At 41.7% G+C, this 19,867-nt stretch overlaps 1 long non-coding RNA gene across 5 annotated transcripts in view; it reads left to right on the top strand.

Annotated features, from left to right (window-relative positions):
- LOC138443842 (uncharacterized) overlaps positions 1-19,867 on the top strand; it is a 63,502-nt gene that overhangs the window by 27,060 nt on the left and 16,575 nt on the right. The window contains exons 1-2 of one of the 5 annotated variants that reach the window (XR_011258325.1): positions 10,251-10,466; positions 10,588-10,702. The exons of 1 other annotated variant lie outside the window; for it this stretch is intronic. This is a non-coding gene — a long non-coding RNA (uncharacterized lncRNA). Of the gene's footprint in view, positions 1-5,509; positions 5,628-10,250; positions 10,467-10,587; positions 10,703-19,867 lie in introns of those variants that run through there. 3 more of the 5 variants (XR_011258323.1, XR_011258326.1, XR_011258327.1) reach the window with 3 other exon arrangements.

Genomic DNA, 19,867 nt, shown 5'->3' with positions numbered 1-19,867 from the left:
CAAAGCCTTTGACTGTGTGGATCACAATAAATTGTGGAAAATTCTGAGAGAGATGGGAATACCAGACCACCTGACCTGCCTCTTGAGAAACCTGTATGCAGGTCAGGAAGCAACAGTTAGAACTGGACATGGAACAACAGATTGGTTCCAAATAGGAAAAGGAGTACATCAAGGCTGTATATTGTCACCCTGCTTATTTAACTTATATGCAGAGTACATCATGAGAAACACTGGACTGGAAGAAACACAAGCTGGAATCAAGATTGCCAGGAGAAATATCAATAACCTCAGATATGCAGATGACACCACCCTTATGGCAGAAAGTGAAGAGGAACTAAAAAGCCTCTTGAAGAAAGTGAAAGTGGAGAGTGAAAAAGTTGGCTTAAAGCTCAGCATTCAGAAAATGAAGATCATGGCATCCTGTCCCATCACTTCATGGGAAATAGATGGGGAAACAGTGTCAGACTTTATTTTTTTGGGCTCCAAAATCACTGCAGATGGTGATTGCAGCCATGAAATTAAAATACGCTTGCTCCTTGGAAGAAAAGTTATGACTAACCTAGATAGTATATTCAAAAGCAGAGACATTACTTTGCCGACTAAGGTCCGTCTAGTCAAGGCTATGGTTTTTCCTGTGGTCATGTACGGATGTGAGAGTTGGACTGTGAAGAAGGCTAAGTGCCGAAGAATTGATGCTTTTGAACTGTGGTGTTGGAGAAGACTCTTGAGAGTCCCTTGGACTGCAAGGAGATCCAACCAGTCCATTCTGGAGATCAACCCTGGGATTTCTTTGGAAGGACTGATGTTGAAGCTGAAACTCCAGTACTTTGGCCACCTCATGGGAAGAGTTGACTCATTGGAAAAGACTCTGATGCTGGGAGGGATTGGGGGCAGGAGGAGAAGGGGACGACCGAGGATGAGATGGCTGGATGGCATCACGGACTCGATGGACGTGAGTCTGAGTGAACTCCGGGAGTTGGTGATGGACAGGGAGGCCTGGCATGCTGTGATTCATGGGGTTGCACAGAGTCGGACATGACTGAGCGACTGAACTGAACTGAACAAGCCTCTCTCAGCTTCATAACGCTTCCCTCACCACTCCTAAACCCACTCTCTCCTCCTCCCCCTGGCTAGCCTACTGTGTGCTTCTCTGATTGTTTTAGGTCTTCCCAGATGACTTTCATGGGGTGGATGTATCATGCATTTCAGTAGCATCTAGAACCATGCTAAACCCAAGTTTAGAAATACTTTTTGTCTGACCATCCAGCCAATAGTATGTGTTATTTAGAGAAAGGAGTGATCAAGCTGGAGAATAAATAACCGTCTCATTTCTCTATGAAGAACAAGCTCTTGGGAAGGTAGCAGGTGAATTAAACTGAATAAGAGTGAGATGGATTTGTGATGTTCACAGTTCATAGGGTCAGAGCTTATTTCATTCGTCAAGAATTTCTGGGTTTTAAAGAGTTCTGATGACCCCCGCACTGGTCTGCAGTGGACCCCTTGGACTTTGAGCCTCAAAATGAACAGAAGAAACCAGAATTTTTCTGTTTGACCTCAGCAAATAGTTGGAATTCTCTAGATATTGCATTATAACAAAAAGAGGAACAAGACAGGATTCACTGATGACTCGAAAGCACTTGGAAAGAGCTGAGAACAGACAGATCTGTCCAGTGGATTCTGTCCATGTTACCTCGGCCCAGCTGCTGGGATCAGATGCCAGCACAGACATGCTCTTACAAGGACACATCCTGCCAGGCTTACAGGGCCTACAGGAAGTACCAATACAGAAGACAAGCCTAACACCCTTCCTTATTGCATCCATAAAAACAGCAAATGCAGGAGGCTTAGCTCACAGCAGCCTAGAAGATGTGGGGCCCAGTTGGAGGCCATACTTAGCATCCTTTCACCCAGATGAGGGAAAAAAGTCCCTCCTTTCTCACCCCTTCCCCAAAATTAAAACAATGAAAATCAGTTCTCATTATCCCGATAATTAAGTCCCATTCAGCCAGCTGACAGCGGCCAAAGAATGATTTTTCTGTGCTGCACTGTGTGGCTGCCCTCCATGGCCCCATTCATGGGCCACTGTGTGCATTTAATCACCCTTAGTGGGCTGAGCTAATGAAATGCTAGGGCCTTGCCCTGCCCTGACCCTGCTGCTATTTCTATCTGAGCTCAGCACGTCCTTTGCTTGACAGTTGCAACCGAACAAGCAGATTTTTCTCTCCCATCTATGGAGTGTAAAGAGCCTATTTTGGCAGCCTGTGGGGCTGGGGACCCCACTGGAAACCCAGTGAATGCCCCTGGAGGTTAACTTGCAAAGCTGTTTTCCAGACTGAGAGGCGGAGTGGAGGAGGGTTAGGTTGCTGGAGACCTGGAGGCATTGAGGGCTGTGGCCCCCATGCATGGGAGGAGGAAGGGCAGGGGGCTCTTCTGGGGTAGAAAGGGAAGATGAGCCTGGTAGAAGTAAGGGGCCAGGCAGTGGGGCAAGCTGATTTACCCTGACACAAACCTGAACAAAAGCTCTTTGTCAGTTATCGAAAATCTCCCTCTCTCACTGGGGTCAAAGTGAGAAAATCCATCTCATTTGGTCTCCAGCTTGCAAAGCCTGGTGAAAGTGGGGGATCTCTGCCTAGAGACTGCTCCCTTGAAGTTCCTAACTGCTGTTTTAATGATTCCCCAAGATTCAGAAGTTAGGGAACAGGATACTAAAATGATGGGACTCAGCCATATTAAAATTTAGGGAATTACAGTTAGCTAATAAAAACAAAACCCAAAGAAGTTTTCTTTGAGGAAAGGTGGAGAGAAAAGGTTCTAAATGTACAAAAATGTGTGAGCCTGGTGGCTTTATCTGGAAAGGAGACATCTAATGAAGGACCTGAATCAGGGATGACAAACTCAAATGCCCCCAGCGGCCAGAGCGGTCACCAAAATGAATAAAAGCAGACAGGTGGGAACTGTGGCCAAGGGGAAAACACCTGCCCATCCAGGGAAGGCAGTTGAGATGCGGCCTCTGCCCCTTCCTGCCACACAGATAGGCAGGCTCTGAATGAAATGATTTTCTGTGTTTTGTTAAAAAAAAGAAACCAGAAATCTCTAATTCTTATATGAAATCTTCCAGTTGTTAATGTTGGAAACTAATTCAAGATGTTAAAAAAAAAAAAAAAAAAAAAACTAGGCACAGTAGCCAAACAAAATATGTGAGCATACTGTAAGCCCACTCCTCACATTCTCAGGGTCTGGGCCAAAAGCACAAATGGAGGCCCATGTATCACATGTCTAAATACTGAAAAGGTAAAAATCAAGCTCACTAACTGTTAAAATATGTTCTGTCTGCCTATAATGAAAAAACATGCCTTCTTATAATGACCTGGAAATTGAAAAGTGAAAGTGTTAGTCGCTCAGTCGTGTCCAACTCTTTGCAACCCCATGAACTGTAGCCCGCCAGGCTACTCTGTCCCTGGGATTCTCCAGGCAAGCATACTGGAGTGGCGTGCAAAGCCAGGTATACATTCAGAGTTCGAAGTCACCTTGGAGTTCCTTACAGAACTGGGGCAGCAGCAGGGAGTGCTGGTTCCTGGTCCCCAGCTTTCTCTTCCCACTCCTGGCTCTGTCCCATGAGGCCCAGGGCCTCATACATTCACACTAACACTCCAGCCCACAAGTCCAAGCTTTGGCTCTACCCCTACATTTCAAACGGTCACCCTTTGCTGTCCCTCTGGCTTAGTGTTACCCACATCAAGGGTGTAGTCTGCCCTTGGGGAGGACAGACCCAAATGGGCTTAGAGACCTAGCACATGGTCTAGAAGGAGGAGCATAGGCTCACACTGGTCACATCTCTTTGGTCCATGGTATTAGACAAGGGCCAGAGTTAGGCCCTTTAAAGCATGGGTTTCAAGGCAGGGGTTCTCCTTACCAAGATCTTGATGAAAGTGAAAGAGGAGAGTGAGAAAGTTAAAGCTCAACATTCAGAAAACTAAGATCATGGCATCCAGTCCTGTCACTTCATGGCAAATAGATGGGGAAACAGTGGAAACAGTGGTTGACTTTCTTTGGGGGGCTCCAAAATCACTGCAGATGGTGATTGCAGCCATGAAATTAAAAGACGCTTACTCCTTGGAAGGAAAGTTATGACCAACCTAGACAGCATATTAAAAAGCAGAGACATTACTTTGCCAACAAAGGTCTGTCTAGTCAAGGCTATGGTTTTTCCAGTAGTCATGTATGGATGTGAGAGTCGGACTGTAAAAAAGGCTGAGTGATAAAGAATTGATGCTTTTGAACTATGGTATGGAGAAGACTCTTGAGAGTCCCTTGGACTGCAAGGAGATCCAACCAGTCCACCCTAAAGGAGATCAGTCCTGGGTGTTCTTTGGAAGGACTAATGTTGAAGCTGAAACTCCAATACTTTGGCCACCTGATGCGAAGAGCTGACTCATTTGAAAAGACTCTGATGCTGGGAAAGATTGAAGGCGGAGGAGAAGGGGACGACAGAGGATGAGATGGTTGGATGGCATCACCAACTCTATGAACATGAGTTTGGGTAAACTCCGGGAGTTGGTGAGGGACAGGGAGGCCTAGCGTGCTATGGTTCATGGGATCGTAAAGAGTCGGACATGACTGAGTGACTGAACTGAACTGAAATATCCATGGAGGAGTTGGGAATTGAGGGAACTGGTTGTGCTAGAATACCTAACACCCATTTCCCATGCCTGACAACACCCTGTTTTCTTTTGGGGGGATAATCTCTTCCCCATAAGATACAGTCTGTGTCTAGAGCTGGTTATTAGGAGATTTGTGATCTAAGTTAGACCAATCAGATGCTTCTTCATGGCAATATGAGTTTTGGGCAGAGGAACGAAGAGAATGAAAATGTTAGGAATGTCACTCCATCTGAGTAGCATGTCCTGAACAGACTTTTATGACCCTTTTTGTGATTCTTACTTTCTAGAATTCTTACCTCCTAGATTCCAGAACTTGATTGTTTCTCATTCATTTCTGTGACTGGGTCTCTACTCTCCCCTCATGCCTGTAGGCATCCTACCTCCTTCTTTTAAACTCCCTTGGGCTTATGTTAGCCAGAAGTGTTTTGGTTACATGCAACCAAAGAACCTTAAGGGACACAAGTTATTGTATCCATTTATCACTGTACCTAATGCACCATGGGTGGAGAAAGAAATGGCAACCCACTCCAGTATTCTTGCCTGGAGAATCTCATGGACAGAGGAGCCTGGGAGGCTACAGTCCATGGGGTCACAAAAGTTGGACATGACTTAGTGAGTAAACCACCACCAATGCACAATGGGAACTGACCTTCAGTCCAGTTTACACAGAGTTTATCGAAACCTTCCATATATCTTGACCTCAGGGTATCTCACTGAAGGATATGATGTAGAGACTGAACACAAAACAGTGGCACTAACCCAGGTTTCTTTTATCCAGTTACACAGATTCAGTTTCCTTCTTGGTTTTCCTGAATTATGGAATGTTCATTTCATTTTTCTCTTCACAGCATGAGCTGTTCAGAAAACAGCCAGCAGACTCTCAGCACTTCAAAGGACACTCCCAGAATGAGTATACAGTTGGAATCAGTATGACAGTGAGTCAGCCTGGTGAGCCGAAGGCCTGCTGTAAGATCGATGTGTCAGGATCACATGCTTAGAAACTAGCTTCCAGTGCGCCTGATTGCCCTTGATCAAAGCTAGTGGAAAGGGCTGAGGGTTTGCCAGGTGGAACGAAAAATAATGAAGAGGGGGGATAAGTGAGGGGTGGGTGAAGATATAGAGGAAAGAAATGAAAAGAACTAGGAACTGATAGCAGAAAGTACTTGGGTCACAGTGAGAGATGGACATGAGTATATGACGTTAGGGACCGCAGATCCCTAGACCAGCTTTTGAAATCAGTAGCAATATTTATTGCTTAACTTTTAATCTCATTGCTCTTTCATCATTTACCATCACCTGGGCTCTTATCTTGATACTGTTCTAGATGTCCACCAACCACAGGGGTAATTTAGAGGTTAAGAATACAGGGACTCTAGGGCCAAACTGTAACTAGAGTGTTTGAACTTCAGCTCTACCACTTACTATCCCAATGACCTGAGTTAGGCAAGTTATTTAACCTCTCTGTCCCTCAATGTCCTGTCCTATAACATAGGGTGATAATGATAAAGCATATAAGCATTTAGGATATTCTGGTACATTAGTGCTCAACAAATATTAGTTATAATTATTCGCTGCATCTATGATATTTCATTCCAGGTGCTGTTCTGGTCCTTGGGATATATCAATGAACAAAATAGACAAAGATCCCTGCCTTCATGAAGATTACATGCTAGGGCAGGTGGGAGTAAAGGCAGAGATAATTAACAATGTTGGTGCTATTTTTAATATCTGACCCAATTATTATTATCTGACCCAATACCCACGTATTCCACCAAACTTTCTGAAATTCTTTTAAATCTTTACCTCTTCTTTAAGCATTCTGCTCTTCTTGGTGTCTTAAGTGAAACCCTGTATGGCCTCAGTATGGCCCTGAGGATGTGGTTTTTCCCATTGCCCTCAAAAGTGGGTTATGCTTTTTCTCTCACTGTCCACATACCCCAAAGCCTGAAGATAGAGAAGCTGGTTTCCTTTCTCCTCCTCATCTTGTATAAACCACAGCTCTTCCTTAGGCTGTATCCCTCTTTTCCCATTTTGTTGCTGCCATCAACAACCTCCTCTTTACCCATTTATTGCACACTGAAGCACCCAACTCACCCTCCTCCCTTTCACCCCTATTTCTGTCATCATTCTTCATGACTTTACATCCCGAGTTCCTTGGCCTCCTCATTTCCAGTGATCTGTTCTTCCACATTCCTCAGTTATGTTAAGATGGCTATAGCCTAGGTATTGGAGAAGGAAATGGCAACCCACTCCAGTATTCTTGCCTAGAGAATCCTATGGACAGAGGAGCCTGGTGGGCTGCTGTCCGTAGGGTCGCACAGTCGGACATGACTGAAGCGACTTAGCAGCAGCAGCAGCAGCAGCCTAGGTATTGTCATCACAACTTTTCAAGTCTAGATTTCATTAGTCATGTGATCCAACCACCCGCCTCATCTTTCCAGTTAACTTTCTCTAATATTTCTCCTCCAATCAGTTAAGCACACCTGCTTATTTATTATTTTTGTGTTGTTTTGCTCTGTTTTGTTCTACTTGCCACCTTCTCTCATGTCTTTGTATTTCTCTTTACTCATCATCAGTGTTACGGCCCATGGTTATAAACACTGCCTACAAAGACTACAAACATCCTCTACTTCTTTGCCCCTCTTTCCTCAAGTCAAACTTGCCTACCACAACCTCAAGCTGATTAAATCCAACTACTGGAGAAAACAATATATGGAATTGATTGATCGAACTTTAAATAGATGACTACTGCAGTTCTCAAATGAGCACTCAATATTACCCAGAAATCCTACATTGTTTTCCTAGTAAGTTCATTCCTTTTTTTTTTTTTTCTTTCAGGATCACACTATATCTCTTCTCCCTCACAAACCTCCAGTGATTACCTACATTTAGCTGATGATCTCAACTCCTGTCTCATTGAGAAATAGAGATAATCAGAAATTCTCCTATCTATCTCCCCATAATGATATCTCCAAGTATATGGTGTAGTACGTCTTCCCTCTCATTACAACAGAAATGCCCTTCTTATTTAAAGCCAAACCTCTCTACTTGTGTTTGAAAGCCCATCTTCTCTAGATATCTCAAGGACTTTGTTTCTGAGGTCGTTCTCCCTCTTTTCTGCATAATTAGCTTCTTCCATTCTACTCAGTCATTCTATCCACATCAGCAACAAAGTGCCCATGTATCTCTCATCTTTAAAAATCTTTCCTTCTGATTCAACTTTCTACTCTGGCTACTATCCTATTTCTCTGTCTCCCTTTTAATTAGTATTACCTAGTATATATGAAATAATACTGACTTTTCAGACTCTACTTTTGGAGAAGTTTTACGTTAATGGCAAAATTGATCAGAAGGTTCTGAGACATTCCTCTGCCTTCCACACACGCATAGCCTCCTGCATCATCAACGTCCCCCACCAGAGTAGTAGCTTTGTTAAACTGATGAACCCACATTGACACATCATTGTCACTCAAAGCCCGTCGTTTGGTATGGTTTGGGTTTAGACAAATGTGTAATGACATGTACCCATCACAGTATCATATAGAATAGTTTCCCTGCCCTTAAGATCCTCTGTGCACTGACTGTTCATCTCTCTCTCCTTGCTGGCCTCAGGCCAATTCCATATTGATGTGGTATTCAGCAAACTTGCTGAATTCTTATTTTTTAAAATAATTTTCCTATAAATTATTACCAGATTTTCCATGTAAACAATCTTATCTTTAAAGGAAGATAGATTTGACTCTTCCAACTTTTATGTCTCATTTTCTCTCTCTTTCTATTGCACTGGTAGATCTTCCAGAATGATATTGATTAATGAGCGTGGTAGCAGGGGTATCATTATTTTTCTTTCTGATTTTAATGAGAACATAGTTTAGGTTTTACCACTAAGTGTGATTCTAAAAGGTATTTGTTATATGTTCTTTATCAAGTAAAGGACGCTTCCTCTTATTCTTAGTTTACTGAGTTTTTATAACAAAGGAATTTTGGATTCTATCCAATGACTTTCCTGCATCTATAAAAGATCATAAACCTTTTCTATTAATATCTTAATTTATTACAGTGATGGTATTATATTAGCAGCCTCTGAAGTTGGGTAGCCCTTCTATTTTTAAGATAAATTTCAATAGAAGATTTTTAAAATACACACATATACACCATCATCATCTCTGATATTTTATTTAGGAAATTTTCACCTAATTTATAATAGACTAATCTATAATTGTACACTCTTAGACTTCATATCAAGTTTATACTAGCCTCATAAATTGGATGATTTCCCCTCTTTTTCTACACTCTAAGATTGTTTGTATTACATAGAGGTTTAGCTGTTTCTTGATAGATTGGTAAAACATTCCAGCAAAACTATCTAGGCCCAATGTCATCTGAGTGGCAAATTTTGAATAGTAATCAGTTCTTTCATGGAATACTGACTAATTTGGATTTTCCAATTAAATTCCTTAATTCAATTTTGAAAATTTATTTTACTAAAAAGTATTGATTTCATCCATTGGCATTAAGTTGCTAATAGAGCTGTTCATAAAATTGTTCATCTTCCTTTATGATAATATTTTTCATCCCAACTACATATGTAGTTATGAGCCACAGTCTCTTTTTAATTCTTAATATTACTTATTATGTTTTTTCTTAGTTTCTTGAGCTGTTGTATCAAGTTATATCTGTGTTACTAGTAATTTCAAATAATCAACTTGTTGATTCCATTTTTTTTTTGTTTGCATCTCTTTTCCCCACTAATTTCTGAATTGTATTATTTTGTTCTCTGCTTTTTTTGGATTTGGTCTGTTGGTTTCCTTGCTTCTAGATTTAAACATTTAGCTCCTTCATATTCACTCCATTTTTTATTAATGAACTTTAAGATTTTAAATTTCTGTCTTAAGTATTGCTCTAGCTATGTCCTTAAGCTTTGATATATAACTACATTGTTTCTATTTTAACAAATGAGTTACTCAGGAGATTGGTTTCCAAACATATTCTAAACTATTTTTTACTGATTTTTTTAGTTTGTTATCAATTCTTAAAAATTTGTTGAGACTTTTTGTGGCCTGTGATGTCAATTTAGGTAAATGTTGAATGTTTTCTTATAAAAGAATATGTATCCTTTATTGTTGAATTTTGAATAAAGTGTCAGTTTGTAGTTATATCTTTTAAGTTTTTAATAAGCATCTTCATAAAAACGAGTTTAAATTTCATACAATAATTGTACCTTTGTAATTACAAATTCATAATAATTTGTAATTGTCTCAGTTTTTATTTTACATATTTTGAGGTTTTGGGATTATGCTTTTAGAGGCATACAGCTTCATGAAAGTTATGTCTTCTTGATGTAGCGTTCCTTCTGTCATTATGAGTTTCTCTTTATCTCTTTTAATATAATATGTATTGACCTATATTCTATTTGTCTGTTATTGATACTCTGACCCTCCCCCTTTCTTCTGGTTAGTAATTCCTAGTATATCATTTGCCATCTCTTTATTTCTACGTTTCTGTGTGGTTTAGCCTAGGTGTGTCTTTTGAAAATAGGTCATAGCTGGATACTTTAAAAATTCTTATCTGATAATTTCTAATTTTTAGTGAAAGTGAAGTGAAGGTACTTAGTCGTGTCCGACTCTTTGCGACCCTATGGACTGTAAGCTACCAGGCTCCTCCGTCCATGGGATTTTCCAGGCAAGAATATTGGAGTGGGTTGCTGTTTCCTTCTCCAGGGGATCTTTCCGACCCAGGGATTGAACCTGGGTCTCCTGCATTGCAGGCAGACTCTTTACTGTCTGAGCTACCAGGAAAGCCCAGGTACATTTAATCCACTTATACTTATTGTGGTTAGTATTATATTCAACTTATTTCTTCCATTTTATTTATTCTAATTGTCTTCCTTTGTTTCTTCTGTTTTGCCTTTTCTTAAATGTATAAGTTGTTCTGTATCCCATCTTTTCCTCTTTGGTTTTGGAAGCTATAGACTGAAGTTCTATGACCCTAAAGTTCCATTTGAGCCACCAGGGAAGCACCTTTACCATCTACATTTAACTGTAAGTGTTTCAAAGTATAAAGATTTTCAGTATTTTATCCTTCTCTTGAATAGGCAAGAGTCTTAGCACATTTTAACTAATGAACACTCCCTCTCCCATCATATTATCTTAATATTTTGTTTAACCATTAAAAAAATTATTTCTATGCTCACTAAGGATTCTTGATTTATAATGCTACTAAAGATTCAGTTTTGTGTTGTAATACATCCTTTAATGGAACTTTTAATGATTCAAAGCTGATAAACTCAATTGTTTTTAATGTTTAAAAATTCCTTTATTTTTACACTCACTTTAAAATGATAGTTTAACTAGGTATAAAACTCTAGATTAACAATTTTCCCCCTCAGATCTTTGAAGATATCACCCCCTTGTCTTCTAGAATCTATTGTTATTGAGGAGTCTACCATCAATGCAATTTTCATTCTTTTATAAGTAATTTCTTTTTCTTCAAGTACCTTTCAATATTGCCTTTTTAGCCTTGAAATTCTACAGTTTTACTGCAAAATCTAGAGATATGGATTTATTTTTATTTATCCTGCTCAATATTCAAAATGCATTTTTCCAATTAATGTTTTCAAATGTTGTTTCTTTACCATCCCAAGTTTCTTCCAGAACATTTATTAATATTAGACATAAATTGGAACTTCTCAATCTATCTTTTATGGCCTTAACTCTGACTCTGGACTACTTTTTTTGGGTGATTTCTTCAAGACAACCTTCCCATTCACTAATTCCCTCTTCTTCTGACTTGCCTAGAATATATTCTATCTAACGATTTTACCTTTCTAACTGGTTTTCTTTTATATTTACCAGTTCTTCTTTCATTTATGCCTGCTCTGTTTCATAATTATCTTTTAAAAATGGATGTTATTCTTTGAGTATTTAAACCACACTAAGTTTTTGTCAGATTGTCATATTAATTTCTTCTGGACAAAACTGATCTAACAAGTGTTAATTTTGTTGACTGTTTTTCCTAGTGTTGGGTATCTTTTTGAAAGCCCATTTGAGTGGGTGTCCTTTTAATTTCTTTCACTTCATCTTTTCTATCCTAGAGGTTTTATAGAGGTCTCTGCTTCAGAACAAAATGGTAGCTTGAGATCCTGCCCAACCATGGTATTAGTGATCTCTCCCTGAGTAGTAGAAGCGTGTGGTTTTTGGTTGCTGAGCTGTGACTACTTCCTCGTTCATCTAAAGGCTTACAGTTTCATGGAAGCAGTCCTAGGTAGTGTCATCAGCTTTTTTTTTTTTTTTCCCAACCTTCTTTCTCTAATGAGAAAGTTCTACTTCAGTGCTTAATTTTAAGCCATGAACCTAACTCCAGTCGTCAGCTCTGCTTGGGAGCTTCTTTTTATCCTTCTGGATTTGAAATTCAGCCAACTGCAGCTTCAGCATTGTCTACCATTTCAACATTAATTCACAGAGAAAAAGAAAATTAGCTTCATTTGTGGAAGCAGAATTATTTAGAGTTGGACAGACCAGGGTGTCAACCACAGACCCACCACTTACTAGCTGGAAGTCTGGGGGAAAGTTATCTAACTTGTTTGATTATGTTTTCTCATTCATCAATTAGAAATGATAATACCTACCTCATAACTTTGATGGGATGAAGTTTCAAACAGTGTCTGGCACCCCGTAGATGCTCACAACATGCATTAGAATGATAATCAACCAATCATTTTAAAACATAAATATGTAGTTGCAAACAAATCCATATTTGTAACCAGAAGTCTCCCTCCCTTAAATATGGGATCTGGACTTACAGACTTCCTCCTCAGTACTCTCTTCATGCCTCCCTCCTGGTACTTGCTGATCAAGATGCTTAATAATATGAATTTTAACAGGCTGATCATAGGTTCTTACAACAGATCAGGTAAAATTTCATTAATTTAATTTGGACTTTATGATTTATATCCAACAGTCAAAGTATTCTTGAGATAGTTTATAACAACAGACACATGTACAATAAGTTAGATGAATAAGAAAAAGAGAAGTCTGAACCACAGAGGAGAAAGGGAGAATACTTATGCCAGAAACCTGAGCTAATTGTTTCTGTAATTGAGAATTAAATTTGTTTAAGGCTTCTTGTCAGCTGAAGGCAAAAGAGTGGAAAGTGATGGGTGACATAGTTCTCAATGGCTAAAGTTTTTCTCTTAAGTAGTTTGGCAAGGTTACAATGGGCTAAAAACCATTTAGGGGTTGAGCTCCATTCCAGGTACATGGTGTGGAAGAAGAAATTCTCTACATAGAGATGAAATCTATCCCTCTGGCTTTAGAAATAGGCTGAACAACTCTGGATTTGGGTGACTTAGTGCAAATATGATTCTCAGAGACAGGAAGCTGGGATTGAGGACTTTTAAACTAATGTTTTGAAAACCTCAGGTAATAAAAGATACATATTTATTGTCAAAATTTGGAAAACACAAGAATATAAAGAAGAAAACAAAAAATGTCTCTTCATAATCCCATTGCCTACAATCATTATCAAAACTTTAATGAATTTCCTTCTAGACCTTTTTCTATGTGTACATATATTAGCTGACTTCTTGTAGTTGTCTTCCAGTCAGATGACTATAAATTAGGTGGTCTTTGGTCCAAGTGGTTACTATATTTAATAATAAGAATATCTATTGCTTGCCTACTGAATGCTCAATGTGCTCCAGATACTTACTGGTATCTAATACCAACTGGTATCTAATACCAACAGGTACAAGGCAGTTTTTCATGTTTGCAAAGAGGTTATATAACTGGTTTTAAATGACACCCAGTGAGAGGAGGAGAAAGAACACACGCTTGGGTGTGTCTGACTCTGCAGGGTAGTGCCTCTCTCTTACTAGGTGCTGCTTCTCTGAGACACAGGCATCTCCCTGGTGCCTGGTACTTGCCTGTGACTCCTGGGAGCAGGGGTGCCTGGGTCTGACATCAACTCAGCCGGCTCGTGGGCGCCAAATGGCCAGAACAGAAAGCAGAAGGAGCTCGTTCTTTCCCTTATCTCTCTCTTTTCTTTTCTCCCCTTCCCCTACATGTTGGAGGTCACTAACTCCAGCATGTGAGGTTTTCAGGTTAGCTCAGGCAGCTGTTCTGATGGATTTTGTTCTGACAAAATATTGTAATTCAAACATCTTTTATGCAGATCAAGGTGAGAGAAAGTCAGAAATCATGGTTCTGTTTTCAGTCTCCATGATACCAGAGAGCAGGGAACATGCTTGCTTGTCATTGTTATTACTGTGCTTTACAATTGAAGCTTTGTGCAGTTTTAAGTTCCTTCTCTCTTGAGCCCCCTTATCTGCTCAGAAACTTCTCTCTTGGGTGAGTCACAGACTGAAGCATCCTACAGCAGCCCTTAAGGAGCTATTAATAACCTGCTCCCTCTGCTCAATACAGGCTACATGGTCGCCAAGACAGGCTGGCTGCCACACCCAGAAGGGGCAGTTAACTGCATGTGGCCTTTGGCCAATGCGAGTAGTGTCCTGTGTGCCAGGGGTGCATTTGCCTGAAAACTGGCCAATCTTCTCCCCTCTTCCTCACCACTTTTGGGGACTGATTTGCTAAGTGTTGAAGAACCAAGAGGCCTAAATGTCAGGACTCCTGGTTGTCCACATGGTGAGCTGAGATTCTCCGAGTGGAGAGCTCTGAGCCACCTGGATGAATCTGGGTTGACAGTGGATGTGACTCAGCAACTGAGATGCCCTCTCTCCACTATATTTGCATAACTCTAAGCATAGGGCTTTGTCTTTCCCAACAATTACTCATTTGACCCTGGCACAACAGAGTCTGCTTCCTGAGGAGATGTTTGTGGGAAGAAAAGTTTTAAAAGGATGCTACACACCTGAGCTTCCACACTCCATGTGGTGGTAATTCATCTCAATTGCTGGAAGTATAAAACATGGCAAACCACGAAGAGGCTGGTTTTCCCAATGTGCCAAATGACTTGCCCCTGAGGCTTGGGACCCATTTAATAATAATAGCAACCAGAACACAAACAGTAGTAATAACAACAAATAACTCTTGCATAGCACTGAACATGTTACAGGAAGTAATCTAAGCACTTTACCTATATTAACTCATATTTTCCCTATTTTACAGACAAGAGATGAAACACAATGAATTTAAATAACTTACCTAACATCACAGAGTTAGTAAGAGACTGAGCCAGAATCCCAGGAATTCTAGCTTCTTAACCCAGACCACAAGTTTGACTTGAATGTTCATGTGAGAGGAACAGTGGAAGATAGAAGAAAACCATAAGTTTTGCAACATATGGCTTCTCAAATCCAAGGATAGTTCAGGTGGCCCTCCCACACTTAGCATATCAAGGTTCTGTGGTGTTAATTTCATATTCTAGATCGCAGAGAAGTTGTGGCTGGCTGTTTGGAAAGACAGAAAAAGTCCCGCCAAACCTTGAGCTGGCCAGAAGTGTCTGGCATTTTGGATGGATGTGAAGAGCCTCTCTCTCACTGTCACACCATAGGGCTTATGGACCATACTGGGGAGAGGCCTTGGCAACACTGCCCAGAAGTGGACCATGCCAGCTGAGAAGAGGCCCCATCCAGGGAAAACCCTGATGATTGGAGTGTGCACATGTAGATGGTAACTGGCCAAGGGGTGGGGGCAGTGAGAGCTTCCAGACAGCTATTGGGAAAATGCTGAGGTGGCCAACATGGCTTCTCACTCCCAGGGCATGGACCCGGAGGAGCCTGTGGTCTTTCATGTTGTAGCTGTCTAGGGCCTTGGATTAGTTTTCTATGACTGCTCTCACAAATTATCATGAATGTAATAGCTTAAAGCAACACAGATTTATGGTTCAAGAGGTCAAAAGTCTGACTAGGTCTCACTGGACTAAAATCAAGGTGTTGGAAGGGCTGTGTTCCTTTCTAGAGGAAAATTAATTTCCTTCCTTTTCCTGCTTCAGGAGGCTGTCCACATTTCTTGACTTGTGGGCCCCTTCCACCTTCAAAGCCAGCAATGGCCCATCAAAGCCTTTCTCATATGACATCATTCCTGACTCTTCTGCTTCCCTCTGCCGCATTTACAGATCCTGTGATTACATTGGCCCCGCCTGTATAATCCAGGATGCTATTTCTAAAGTCAACTGATTAGCAACCTTAATTTCATCCGTTTCCTCAATTCTCCCTTGCCATATAACATAGTCATAGGTTCCAGGGATTAGGACATAGACATCTTTGTGAGGTCATTATTCTGCCTACCATAGGCCCCCCGCCAAATGGAAAAGCTGAGAACCCTGATCACGGGCATTCAAGCCCAACTGAGAGCCTGCTAAGCAGCTGGCAGTCTCTGCTGCTTCCTGGAGAAGAATCACCTGGGGTCTGCTGCAGAGAAAAGGTTGGGAAATCACATGAATGATGCTTAAAGAGCTTCAGATACACCCATCTTCCTGAGAAGACTCAACTCAAAGTCTAGAGCATCAGTGCCTGTGCTCCCTACCAGAGCCTAGAAAAAGAATCATCCCACAGGGTCAAATTAATTACAGGAGCCAGGAATCCTGCTGAACAATGACCACAAGACACAGTTTCTAGGAGACTGTGAGCATTCTCCACAGGTAACTCAGCTCCAAGATCTTGAAAGTGTATCCAGAACATTTCTTAATCATGTGTTTTGGATACATTAGGGACACTTTATTCAAAAGCAGGTTGAGCCTGTGGGTGTTTCATGTGTCTCCCTTCTAGGGTTAACGTAGTACTTGTAACATGCTTCTATTTCTTGGTCTTGACACAGCTCCTTCAGGAGTATGCAGGAGAGAGGCCTCGGATTCCAACACTGCTTGGCTACCCATTCAGGGTTAACTCCAGCCATATACTTTTAGTCTGACCAGATTGAAACGTTTAGATTTAAAAATTTTAAGCATATTATTATTTATATTTTCAGTGCTTCTAAGCCACTCCAAAATCATGGCAGTAGCTTTCCCTGTCGGTCTCTTACGAGCAGGGCTGATTCCCTCTGTGAGTTTGGTCAGGTTACTTGACCTCTCCACGTCTCAGTTTCCTCATCTGTACCTTGAGGATAATAAAAGCACCTGCCTCAAAAGGCTGGAGTCAGGAGCAGATGAGAGACCACACAAAGCCCTTAGAATAGAGCACAATACTTGGTAAAAGCTCTGATGCATCTTGGCTGTTACAGTTATCAAAAGACCTAACAAGATATGAAGCTTTTCTCTTCTGGCCAGAGAACCAGTCATTTTGATATCTCAAGAACACTGATATTCACCCAATCTTGACTGCAGCAGATATATTCCTAAGCAAAGTTTCCTTTGTATTGCTCTACAGGAATACTGTTCCCATATGGCTGTTTCTTATAGTCAAAGGGAGACATCAAGCCCTATTTCAAGTGGGTGAATGACAGGCAGATGGAGAGCAGAGCAGCTATACCAAGGTCTCTTCTCAGTTTGGAATAGGGGCACAAATACAGCAGAGGGCATTCTCTTGGGGCTCTCTGGTGTCCAGTTTATCTTAATTCAAACTCAAAAGAGAAGCCTCCCAGAACAATGTCATGTAGCCCTCAGGGTCAGCCCAATCCTACTAATTCAAAAGGCCACCTGGACAATCTTTCTCATGAACAGATTTTGGCCAAACTAGTTTTAATGCAGCTTCAAACCTCCATGCCCCAGCTCCACTTCCATCTCTGTACTTTGTGGCACAGTGTTAAACAACACAGAATGGTCACTGGGTTCTGTAAAGAAGCATGAGTCCTTGGGCTTCCCGCCCCACCCCAGGACTGCTTGCTGACCTCTGACCTCATGCCTGGTCATCTGCTCTTTCCGCTCTCATGGTAGTTCCCCAGCCTGCCTCCAAAAGGCCAGATTCTACAACCAAGCCCAGAAGAGCTTCAGGGCTGGAGACCTGCAACCCCAAATGGCACACAGGCCACATAAATTCCTCAGATATGCACCCCAAAGCAAAAGAGCCTCTGGGGATTCAGTTTCTCTTACCAAGTTTGAGCTGAGGGAAAAACATTTTAAAGGCATGTGAGGAAAGCTGTCAGAGAACTGTTTTGCTCAACATCAAATGCATTCCAGGCCTTATCTAATCAGGGAGTCTTCTTCACAGCTGATGCAGAGGCCGTTCCTGCAAATTGTTCCCGAGCCAGGGAAAGGGGCCTTGATTTTAAATACAAAATAATGGTCCTTTTGGCACAGGCAAAGTAGGTTGGCAGCTGGAGGTTTGGGGTGACCCCTGACCCTCTCCCACAGTTCCTCCTGAGTCCCGCTGCACAAAACTGAGCCATCCTCAAACCCCAGGCTCTAATTGGCTCTGGTTTGTTTTGCCTTTCTATTCTATCCAGAGCTTCAAAAGGCGCTTCCGTAATTGTTTGAGGCATGAAAAAGGCAGGTTTCAGCTTTCCTAACTGGAATTGGAGGTAATTACTGTCTTGCCCACACGAGCCGGTACATGCTTCAAATCAGATGGCCCTGGGTTGTTTTATAAAGTGTAGCTGGGCCTCTGAGCCAAGAGAGGGAGGATTATGGAGCCTTCCAAAGGCTTTGTTCCAGAGAGAGAAGAATTCGAACACCTCAGAGATGGTGAGGGGAATTTCCATATTCTTTTGCGGTCACTGCAAGCCCTACCCAAGAGGCTTGGCTTGAAAAGATTGTGTCCTCAATCTAACAAATTCAGGGGAATTTTTGGTCCTCTCTCTAAAGAGACAGAAGCCTGACACCTCACAGGACTCCCATTTTGTTTGTGATCAGAAATGACAGGCTTGGCCTGGGCTGTCCTCCTGAGACATCTCAGGATGGGGCCAAACTAAGCCAGGCATACTGAGAGCCCATCTCGGAGCACCAGATTTGGGTTCACTTTTATACTCTCAGCAAACCCAAATACAGAGTCTCAGATTCACCTTCCCAAGTGTGGACTGGGAAGCAGGACCCTGTTTCAAATCTCAGCCTATGAGCTGCATGTCCATAGGCAGCTGAGTCATACGGCAAATCCTTCTTGGCCTCCCCTATAAAGTGAGAAGAGTGACTGGCCCAACCTCGTAGGGTTGCTGTGACAGCTAAATGAGGTCAACTGTGGAAAGTGCTTGAGTGTAGCACTCACTACACATAGTGAGTGCTCAATTAATGTCCACTGTTATTAGCTAACATAATTGTCAGGGGCCTGGTTATGATGCTGGAGGATCCACTCTGCAAATGGTGGAGATTTTCAAGACTCTTGGGAGTCTTGCAATGGAGGAAGAAAAGAAGCTGCTGCAGGAGGAACCGAAGGAAGCTGAAGGGGGAACAGAGTGATCACCCATACCCACAAGTGTCTTCCCTCCCAGGGGCATCACCATAAATATACTAGGTTTCCTGAAACTGCACAGACTTGAGATTTAGTTTTGCCTTTTTTCACTGATATACCTCAATGAGGCTCAGGTGGTTAAACAGCATTCACACACCAGTGTGAACTGGTTTACTTGCTTTCTCCCTAACACCTACACAGGCAGCATCTCCAAGGGGCCAAGGAACTTGGAACTGAGGAAGATAGAGAAAATAACAGAGCTATGAAGCACTTCCCAGGACAAAGCTAGTTGTTCCAATTCTAGAAGTTCTGGTTTAATCCACTCACTGGCTCACAGACAGCTTGCTTGGCTCATGGGAAAAAAAGGATGTGGGAGTCAGTGTCCTGGGAGCAGTGAATTGCTTTTCTGATTTTTGTATTTGCATGTCCACTACTCCTAAGTGCAATTGACCAGCCTTTTCAAGTGGCTTTCAGGGCTCCTCCTCTGTCCAAGAGAGCTCCATATGGGCAGCCCAGGGTGCAGGCCTCAGTCCTTTTACACATCATCCCTAAATGACCTCATCTGGGCCCTCTGATGAGGGCTCCAGTCTTCTTCTGTGTTGCTGACTCCCAAACCAGCTTCTCTCCTGAGTTGGGAATTCAGTTGCCTACACGACATCTCCCTTTCAAGTGTTCCCAACTAAACTTTCAGCAACCCCTTCTCCCCACCCTGTGCCACCCAAAACAATGAAAACAAAAAATCCCATCAATAAGGTCTCTTTGTAAATGTTCTCGCCGCAGATGACCATCAAAACCATTGGTCTCTTTATACCATGTGCTCTTCTTTCACAGCATTTCAGACAAGCTATATTTATTTTTATGTATTTTTGTATAATATCTGTCCCTCAATAGACTGAACTTCATGAGGATGAGATGTGATCTATCTGCTTCC

Source organism: Ovis canadensis, chromosome 7 (assembly GCF_042477335.2).
Source record: "Ovis canadensis isolate MfBH-ARS-UI-01 breed Bighorn chromosome 7, ARS-UI_OviCan_v2, whole genome shotgun sequence".
Taxonomy (NCBI): Eukaryota; Metazoa; Chordata; class Mammalia; order Artiodactyla; family Bovidae; genus Ovis; species Ovis canadensis.
Note: the sequence above shows the minus strand (reverse complement) of the source record. Positions and strands in the feature narration are given on the sequence as shown.